A 5,000-nucleotide genomic window follows, 5' to 3' on the forward strand; every position below is an offset into this window, starting at 1 on the left:
TTCCCATGAATGCGTCCTTTCTGTAAGCATTCTCCCATGGCATGGCGTTGCCACATTAGTTTTGAAGTGTCTCTCGAATCGAGTCAGCACTCGCTTACGGCCACACCACCCTGAGCAAGCCCGCTCTCGTCTGATCTCGGAAGCCAAGCAGGGTCGGGCCTGGTTAGTACTTGGATGGGAGCCCGCCTGGGAATACCAGGTTCTGTAAGCATTTAATTAATTAATTATTTATGTCATTTTTTCCCATGAATGCGATCTTTCTGTAAGCGTTCACTGATGTCATGGCGTTGCCACATAAGTCTTGAAGTGTCTATCGAAGCGAGTCAGCACTCGCTTACGGCCACACCACCCTGAGCACGCCCGCTCTCGTCTGATCTCGGAAGCCAAGCAGGGTCGGGCCTGGTTAGTACTTGGATGGGAGACCGCCTGGGAATACCAGGTGCTGTAAGCATTTAATTAATTAATAATTTTTTTAAGTCATTTTTTCCCATGAATGCGTCCTTTCTGTAAGCGTTCTCCCATGGCATGGCGTTGCCACATTAGTTTTGAAGTGTCTCTCGAATCAAGTCCGCACTCGCTTACGGCCACACCACCCTGAGCACGCCCGCTCTCGTCTGATCTCGGAAGCCAAGCAGGGTCGGGCCTGGTTAGTACTTGGATGGGAGACCGCCTGGGAATACCAGGTTCTGTAAGCATTTAATTAATTAATTATTTATGTCATTTTTTCCCATGAATGCGATCTTTCTGTAAGCGTTCACTGATGTCATGGCGTTGCCACATAAGTCTTGAAGTGTCTATCGAAGCGAGTCAGCACTCGCTTACGGCCACACCACCCTGAGCACGCCCGCTCTCGTCTGATCTCGGAAGCCAAGCAGGGTCGGGCCTGGTTAGTACTTGGATGGGAGACCGCCTGGGAATACCAGGTGCTGTAAGCATTTAATTAATTAATAATTTTTTATGTCATTTTTTCCCATGAATGCGTCCTTTCTGTAAGCGTTCTCCCATGGCATGGCGTTGCCACATTAGTTTTGAAGTGTCTTTCGAATCAAGACCGCACTCGCTTACGGCCACACCACCCTGAGCACGCCCGCTCTCGTCTGATCTCGGAAGCCAAGCAGGGTCGGGCCTGGTTAGTACTTGGATGGGAGACCGCCTGGGAATACCAGGTGCTGTAAGCATTTAATTAATTAAATATTTATTTATGTCATATTTTCCCATGAATGCGTCCTTTCTGTAAGCGTTCTCCCATGGCATGGCGTTGCCACATTAGTTTTGAAGTGTCTCTCGAATCGAGTCTGCACTCGCTTACGGCCACACCACCCTGAGCACGCCCGCTCTCGTCTGATCTCGGAAGCCAAGCAGGGTCGGGCCTGGTTAGTACTTGGATGGGAGACCGCCTGGGAATACCAGGTGTTGTAAGCATTTAATTAATTAATAATTTTTTTTATGTCATTTTTTCCCATGAATGCGTCCTTTCTGTAACCATTTACCGATGTCATTGCGTTGCCACATTAGCCTTGAAGTGTCTCTCGAATCGAGTCAGCACTCGCTTACGGCCACACCACCCTGAGCACGCCCGCTCTCGTCTGATCTCGGAAGCCAAGCAGGGTCGGGCCTGGTTAGTACTTGGATGGGAGACCGCCTGGGAATACCAGGTGCTGTAAGCATTTAATTAATTAATTATTTTTTTATGTCATTTTTTCCCATGAATGCGATCTTTCTGTAAGCGTTCACTGATGTCATGGCGTTGCCACATAAGTCTTGAAGTGTCTATCGAAGCGAGTCAGCACTCGCTTACGGCCACACCACCCTGAGCACGCCCGCTCTCGTCTGATCTCGGAAGCCAAGCAGGGTCGGGCCTGGTTAGTACTTGGATGGGAGACCGCCTGGGAATACCAGGTGCTGTAAGCAATTAATTAATTAATTATTTTTTTATGTCATTTTTTCCTATGAATGCGTCCTTTCTGTAACCATTTACCGATGTCATTGCGTTGCCACATTAGCCTTGAAGTGTCTCTCGAATCGAGTCAGCACTCGTTTACGGCCACACCACCCTGAGCACGCCCGCTCTCGTCTGATCTCGGAAGCCAAGCAGGGTCGGGCCTGGTTAGTACTTGGATGGGAGACCGCCTGGGAATACCTGGTGCTGTAAGCATTTAGATAATTAATTATTTATGTCATTTTTCCCATGAATGCATCCTTTCTGTAAGCATTCTCCCATGGCATGGCGTTGCCACATTAGTTTTGAAGTGTCTCTCGAATCGAATCAGCACTCGCTTACGGCCACACCACCCTGAGCAAGCCCGCTCTCGTCTGATCTCGGAAGCCAAGCAGGGTCGGGCCTGGTTAGTACTTGGATGGGAGACCGCCTGGGAATACCAGGTTCTGTAAGCATTTAATTAATTAATTATTTATGTCATTTTTTCCCATGAATGCGATCTTTCTGTAAGCGTTTACTGATGTCATGGCGTTGCCACATAAGTCTTGAAGTGTCTATCGAAGCGAGTCAGCACTCGCCTACGGCCACACCACCCTGAGCACGCCCGCTCTTGTCTGATCTCGGAAGCCAAGCAGGGTCAGGCCTGGTTAGTACTTGGATGGGAGCCCGCCTGGGAATACCAGGTGCTGTAAGCATTTAATTAATTAATAATTTTTTTATGTCATTTTTTCCCATGAATGCGTCCTTTCTGTAAGCGTTCTCCCATGGCATGGCGTTGCCACATTAGTTTTGAAGTGTCTCTCGAATCAAGTCCGCACTCGCTTACGGCCACACCACCCTGAGCACGCCCGCTCTCGTCTGATCTCGGAAGCCAAGCAGGGTCGGGCCTGGTTAGTACTTGGATGGGAGACCGCCTGGGAATACCAGGTGCTGTAAGCATTTAATTAATTAATTATTTTTTTATGTCATTTTTTCCCATGAATGCGATCTTTCTGTAAGCGTTCACTGATGTCATGGCGTTGCCACATAAGTCTTGAAGTGTCTATCGAAGCGAGTCAGCACTCGCTTACGGCCACACCACCCTGAGCACGCCCGCTCTCGTCTGATCTCGGAAGCCAAGCAGGGTCGGGCCTGGTTAGTACTTGGATGGGAGACCGCCTGGGAATACCAGGTGCTGTAAGCATTTAATTAATTAATTATTTTTTTATGTCATTTTTTCCCATGAATGCGTCCTTTCTGTAACCATTTACCGATGTCATTGCGTTGCCACATTAGCCTTGAAGTGTCTCTCGAATCGAGTCAGCACTCGTTTACGGCCACACCACCCTGAGCACGCCCGCTCTCGTCTGATCTCGGAAGCCAAGCAGGGTCGGGCCTGGTTAGTACTTGGATGGGAGACCGCCTGGGAATACCTGGTGCTGTAAGCATTTAATTAATTAATTATTTATGTCATTTTTCCCATGAATGCGTCCTTTCTGTAAGCATTCTCCCATGGCATGGCGTTGCCACATTAGTTTTGAAGTGTCTCTCGAATCGAGTCTGCACTCGCTTACGGCCACACCACCCTGAGCACGCCCGCTCTCGTTTGATCTCGGAAGCCAAGCAGGGTCGGGCCTGGTTAGTACTTGGATGGGAGACCGCCTGGGAATACCAGGTGCTGTAAGCATTTAATTAATTAATTATTTTTTAATGTCATTTTTTCCCATAAATGCGATCTTTCTGTAAGCGTTCACTGATGTCATGGCGTTGCCACATAAGTCTTGAAGTGTCTATCGAAGCGAGTCAGCACTCGCTTACGGCCACACCACCCTGAGCACGCCCGCTCTCGTCTGATCTCGGAAGCCAAGCAGGGTCGGGCCTGGTTAGTACTTGGATGGGAGACCGCCTGGGAATACCAGGTGCTGTAAGCATTTAATTAATTAATAATTTTTTTATGTCATTTTTTCCCATAAATGCGTCCTTTCTGTAAGCGTTCTCCCATGGCATGGCGTTGCCACATTAGTTTTGAAGTGTCTCTCGAATCAAGTCCGCACTCGCTTACGGCCACACCACCCTGAGCACGCCCGCTCTCGTCTGATCTCGGAAGCCAAGCAGGGTCGGGCCTGGTTAGTACTTGGATGGGAGACCGCCTGGGAATACCAGGTGCTGTAAGCATTTAATTAATTAATTATTTTTTTATGTCATTTTTTCCCATGAATGCGATCTTTCTGTAAGCGTTCACTGATGTCATGGCGTTGCCACATAAGTCTTGAAGTGTCTATCGAAGCGAGTTAGCACTCGCTTACGGCCACACCACCCTGAGCAGGCCCGCTCTCGTCTGATCTCGGAAGCCAAGCAGGGTCGGGCCTGGTTAGTACTTGGATGGGAGACCGCCTGGGAATACCAGGTGCTGTAAGCATTTAATTAATTAATTATTTTTTATGTCATTTTTTCCCATGAATGCGTCCTTTCTGTAACCATTTACCGATGTCATTGCGTTGCCACATTAGCCTTGAAGTGTCTCTCGAATCGAGTCAGCACTCGTTTACGGCCACACCACCCTGAGCACGCCCGCTCTCGTCTGATCTCGGAAGCCAAGCAGGGTCGGGCCTGGTTAGTACTTGGATGGGAGACCGCCTGGGAATACCTGGTGCTGTAAGCATTTAATTAATTAATTATTTATGTCATTTTTCCCATGAATGCGTCCTTTCTGTAAGCATTCTCCCATGGCATGGCGTTGCCACATTAGTTTTGAAGTGTCTCTCGAATCGAGTCAGCACTCGCTTACGGCCACACCACCCTGAGCAAGCCCGCTCTCGTCTGATCTCGGAAGCCAAGCAGGGTCGGGCCTGGTTAGTACTTGGATGTGAAACCGCCTGGGAATACCAGGTTCTGTAAGCATTTAATTAATTAATTATTTATGTCATTTTTTCCCATGAATGCGATCTTTCTGTAAGCGTTCACTGATGTCATGGTGTTGCCACATAAGTCTTGAAGTGTCTATTGAAGCGAGTCAGCACTCGCTTACGGCCACACCACCCTGAGCACGCCCGCTCTCGTCTGATCTCGGAAGCCAAGCAGG

General features: G+C 48.7%; 17 non-coding genes and 4 pseudogenes across 17 annotated transcripts in view; all 21 read left to right on the forward strand.

The window, feature by feature from the left end:
* The first annotated feature begins 92 nt into the window (after positions 1–92).
* On the forward strand, positions 93–211 carry LOC135742499 (5S ribosomal RNA; annotated as a pseudogene).
* A 121-nt stretch (positions 212–332) lies between these two features.
* LOC135742336 (5S ribosomal RNA) lies at positions 333–451 on the forward strand. Its single transcript, XR_010530005.1, has one exon. It is a non-coding gene; the product is annotated as a 5S ribosomal RNA (ribosomal RNA).
* Positions 452–576: 125 nt separating this feature from the next.
* LOC135742035 (5S ribosomal RNA) lies at positions 577–695 on the forward strand. The gene has a single exon (XR_010529867.1). It is a non-coding gene; the product is annotated as a 5S ribosomal RNA (ribosomal RNA).
* Positions 696–816: 121 nt separating this feature from the next.
* On the forward strand, positions 817–935 carry LOC135742324 (5S ribosomal RNA). The gene has a single exon (XR_010530004.1). It is a non-coding gene; the product is annotated as a 5S ribosomal RNA (ribosomal RNA).
* A 124-nt stretch (positions 936–1,059) lies between these two features.
* LOC135742313 (5S ribosomal RNA) lies at positions 1,060–1,178 on the forward strand. The gene has a single exon (XR_010530003.1). It is a non-coding gene; the product is annotated as a 5S ribosomal RNA (ribosomal RNA).
* Positions 1,179–1,303: 125 nt separating this feature from the next.
* On the forward strand, positions 1,304–1,422 carry LOC135741782 (5S ribosomal RNA). Its single transcript, XR_010529627.1, has one exon. It is a non-coding gene; the product is annotated as a 5S ribosomal RNA (ribosomal RNA).
* Positions 1,423–1,548: 126 nt separating this feature from the next.
* Positions 1,549–1,667, forward strand: LOC135742301 (5S ribosomal RNA). The gene has a single exon (XR_010530002.1). It is a non-coding gene; the product is annotated as a 5S ribosomal RNA (ribosomal RNA).
* A 125-nt stretch (positions 1,668–1,792) lies between these two features.
* Positions 1,793–1,911, forward strand: LOC135742289 (5S ribosomal RNA). The gene has a single exon (XR_010530001.1). It is a non-coding gene; the product is annotated as a 5S ribosomal RNA (ribosomal RNA).
* Positions 1,912–2,036: 125 nt separating this feature from the next.
* On the forward strand, positions 2,037–2,155 carry LOC135743047 (5S ribosomal RNA). The gene has a single exon (XR_010530447.1). It is a non-coding gene; the product is annotated as a 5S ribosomal RNA (ribosomal RNA).
* Positions 2,156–2,275: 120 nt separating this feature from the next.
* On the forward strand, positions 2,276–2,394 carry LOC135742320 (5S ribosomal RNA; annotated as a pseudogene).
* A 121-nt stretch (positions 2,395–2,515) lies between these two features.
* Positions 2,516–2,634, forward strand: LOC135742563 (5S ribosomal RNA; annotated as a pseudogene).
* A 125-nt stretch (positions 2,635–2,759) lies between these two features.
* LOC135742278 (5S ribosomal RNA) lies at positions 2,760–2,878 on the forward strand. The gene has a single exon (XR_010530000.1). It is a non-coding gene; the product is annotated as a 5S ribosomal RNA (ribosomal RNA).
* Positions 2,879–3,003: 125 nt separating this feature from the next.
* LOC135742266 (5S ribosomal RNA) lies at positions 3,004–3,122 on the forward strand. Its single transcript, XR_010529999.1, has one exon. It is a non-coding gene; the product is annotated as a 5S ribosomal RNA (ribosomal RNA).
* Positions 3,123–3,247: 125 nt separating this feature from the next.
* On the forward strand, positions 3,248–3,366 carry LOC135743045 (5S ribosomal RNA). The gene has a single exon (XR_010530445.1). It is a non-coding gene; the product is annotated as a 5S ribosomal RNA (ribosomal RNA).
* Positions 3,367–3,486: 120 nt separating this feature from the next.
* Positions 3,487–3,605, forward strand: LOC135742990 (5S ribosomal RNA). The gene has a single exon (XR_010530392.1). It is a non-coding gene; the product is annotated as a 5S ribosomal RNA (ribosomal RNA).
* Positions 3,606–3,730: 125 nt separating this feature from the next.
* On the forward strand, positions 3,731–3,849 carry LOC135742253 (5S ribosomal RNA). The gene has a single exon (XR_010529997.1). It is a non-coding gene; the product is annotated as a 5S ribosomal RNA (ribosomal RNA).
* Positions 3,850–3,974: 125 nt separating this feature from the next.
* Positions 3,975–4,093, forward strand: LOC135742241 (5S ribosomal RNA). The gene has a single exon (XR_010529995.1). It is a non-coding gene; the product is annotated as a 5S ribosomal RNA (ribosomal RNA).
* A 125-nt stretch (positions 4,094–4,218) lies between these two features.
* LOC135742113 (5S ribosomal RNA) lies at positions 4,219–4,337 on the forward strand. The gene has a single exon (XR_010529943.1). It is a non-coding gene; the product is annotated as a 5S ribosomal RNA (ribosomal RNA).
* A 124-nt stretch (positions 4,338–4,461) lies between these two features.
* Positions 4,462–4,580, forward strand: LOC135743044 (5S ribosomal RNA). Its single transcript, XR_010530444.1, has one exon. It is a non-coding gene; the product is annotated as a 5S ribosomal RNA (ribosomal RNA).
* Positions 4,581–4,700: 120 nt separating this feature from the next.
* LOC135742587 (5S ribosomal RNA) lies at positions 4,701–4,819 on the forward strand (annotated as a pseudogene).
* Positions 4,820–4,940: 121 nt separating this feature from the next.
* The window catches only part of LOC135742230 (5S ribosomal RNA), a 119-nt gene continuing 59 nt past the window's right edge, over positions 4,941–5,000 (forward strand). The window contains exon 1 of the ribosomal RNA XR_010529994.1: positions 4,941–5,000. This exon is cut by the window's right edge and continues 59 nt beyond it. This is a non-coding gene — a ribosomal RNA (5S ribosomal RNA).

Source organism: Paramisgurnus dabryanus, chromosome 13 (genome assembly GCF_030506205.2).
Source record: "Paramisgurnus dabryanus chromosome 13, PD_genome_1.1, whole genome shotgun sequence".
Taxonomy (NCBI): Eukaryota; Metazoa; Chordata; class Actinopteri; order Cypriniformes; family Cobitidae; genus Paramisgurnus; species Paramisgurnus dabryanus.